This window comes from Furipterus horrens, unplaced genomic scaffold (genome assembly GCF_987537825.1).
Source record: "Furipterus horrens unplaced genomic scaffold, mFurHor1.1.pri manual_scaffold_8, whole genome shotgun sequence".
NCBI lineage: Eukaryota > Metazoa > Chordata > Mammalia > Chiroptera > Furipteridae > Furipterus > Furipterus horrens.
The window spans coordinates 20,390,034-20,392,731 of NW_028327178.1; the positions used below are offsets into that span (position 1 = coordinate 20,390,034).

At 40.3% G+C, this 2,698-nt stretch overlaps 1 non-coding gene across 1 annotated transcript; it reads right to left on the reverse strand.

Moving 5' to 3' along the window:
• Positions 1-1,884: 1,884 nt before the first annotated feature.
• Positions 1,885-2,014, reverse strand: LOC150002616 (small nucleolar RNA SNORA24). Its single transcript, XR_016512880.1, has one exon. It is a non-coding gene; the product is annotated as a small nucleolar RNA SNORA24 (small nucleolar RNA).
• Between the last annotated feature and the right edge of the window lie 684 nt (positions 2,015-2,698).

The window sequence follows — 2,698 nt, forward strand, 5'->3', positions numbered from 1 at the left end:
TTGCTGCTTCCCAGAAATGATGGGCTGTAAGTCTAAGGGGCCAAAGGTCAAGCAGACAATGATGAAATATCCCCCACAGACCCAATGTCAGGTGGTTCAATGTTACGATCGTTCTGATACGGTCTTTTGGCCTCGATTTCGGCTCCACTCAAGCCCCATTAGAAATAAGGGCAGCCCATTAAGCCAGCAGGCAGCAGAGCTTTGCTCATATGAGGATAAGCTCCCTGGCCACCTGGCTCTTTGACCCCCCCTATGGTTTATTTCAACCATTATCAGTTTTCTCAATAAAAATTGGGGAAGAGTTGAACCCTTTGAAGTGTTGATTCTTTAACACTTTGGAAAGTGAGAACTATTGGCTCTGAAGTTATCTAGAATGACAGAGAGGTTTGATATGTTAATGGCTTAGTTCAAATTAAGACTACTATTTGACTTACGCCATCTAACACTGGAGATGGCTCAATTTGAGAACTTTGATGAACAAATTCAGTATGTGATCAAGTCGCAGAGTATACACACATATCGGACCATTCCAAAGAGTGCAAGAAACTACACATTTTCTTGGGCAACACCGGAAGTTCTCAGTCATATAAAATTGGAGAGAATGGTGATAGAAACACACCCTGCCCTTGGGCCTCAATTCTGACCCAAACCTTAAGTTTTTCTACTAGTCTGTGATATAGCGTACATACAAGGAATGTGACTTCCCCTAAGCCTACACAACAGACCAAGGAGGATCCTAACCAAGATATATTTGGTAGCCAAATAGATGGCTCACTTCAGAGTCAGCAAGTATATACCAATATGTAAAAATTCACTCCATGGACCTTTCCAAGAAGGCCTAAATTCTATCATTTGAGATAACATTTTTGGTTTAAGACATACCATCTTATCAAAAGCAGACACACTTGTGATTTGAAGAGGTTGGACATGTAGACTTTAGTGCAATGTAGCCAAGCAGACTTGTGTGCAAAGAAGCTGATCAGACTCTTTGCTCTGAACAAGTGAACACAATGGACACTTAGGAGGCAAGGAACACTGGGAGAAGAAAAGAGAAGGCTGAGCTTTAAAAAAATAATTTTGTCTCCCAGACCATGAGATCTTTGAGGACATGGACTATATTTCTCAATTATATCTTCAATGCCTAGCACAGTGCCTGGAACATGGAAAGGGCCATTGTGTCATAGAGGAACTGATATAATTATATAACTTTGCAGAAGACAAACTCTCCTCCAAAATAGTTAATTGCATATATGCCCAAATGTCTCAATTAATTTCCCATTGGATATATGGATAGATAGGTAGAAAGAGAGAAGAGAATTATGAGAGAAAGTGAGAAGGAATTTTCTTTCTCTTAAATTGCTGTGTTCTTTCAGAAGACTTCTTTATCCTCAATCAGTATCCTAGATGTCCAAAAATCTTGAAAAATACTGAGTGTTTCATTGTTCATTGTTTACCTAGGGATGCTTTCCAACTGAGCAGTCCCCACAGTGTAGTTTGGGGTTGGTCTCCATGCATGGTGCCTCAACTCAGTCCTGCAATATTGCATACTGCATACTAGGCCTGAAACCAATGGTCCAAGTGGCACACTTCTCTGTTGGCCATGCCACAGCTCATCCACCACCTCCATGATACTAAGTGTGGGTTTGCCTAGACTGGCTTGCTCCATTTCCAGTCAACTGGAAATTATGCAGATGTATCCTTATTCTCACAATACTCCATAGCAAGGAAGTGTTCATGCCCCTATTTGGTAATAATATTGACTCTCTTTAATTTAAACACTTCTTCATGCCAGGCACAGATCTCTATTTCACATATAGACCTACAGATGATCTTTCTTTCCAGACTCTATTAGATTTTTTTGTTTGTTTGTTTTTTGTTTTTTGGAAATGTCACTTGTGCAAGTCAGAATCTGATACCAATGAGATGGTGACAGCTTTGCCAATAAACAAGAATATGCTCTTCCATGGCTAGGAAGGGAGACTGCCACAGCCGACAGGTCCCAAGACACATGGAGTCTCTTAGATTTACTTATAGGGTTTTTCACTCATATAAAGTTACATGTATGATCTCACTTGACCCTCACAAGACACCCCAGAAGTAGGCACCATCATTATCTTATTTGTAGATCAGAAAATTATGGCTTAGGACTAAGTTAAGCACTTTGTCCAAAGCCACACAGCTAATATGAGAGCTTAGTGGGACCTGGATCCAGAACTGTTGCTTAGGACCACACATATTAACTGCTATGGGTCAGCATTGGCAGAAACAGATCATCTCTGATCAACTTGCCAAATGACAATGCTGGAGAAAAAGCAGCCAAGTTTTGTAAACTCATTGGAATTTTGAATCTAAAATGTTGCTATTACCTTAAAATTCTGATTGCTCCTTCTTAAGCAAGAAGGGGAAAGAATGCCTTCCTGAAAGTTAGGGACTTGGGCCTGAGTCCAGATGAGGGAAAGGAAAAATGAAAAGGGAGCTGAAGAATACTAATATAGTACTGTTGTGTGAGCATTTTAACTCAGGCATGTGTGTGATGCAACCACCTTCATTTCTCTTCTTACCACAATCAACGCAATTCTAGAAGCAAGTTTATAACTCTACAAGCTCATCCAAGAGACCCCACTGACAGAAAAAGATTCCTTTTCTAGGGACAGAAACTGTTGAGTTTCTTGTTACTGAAGGTAGGAATTCTCCTCAA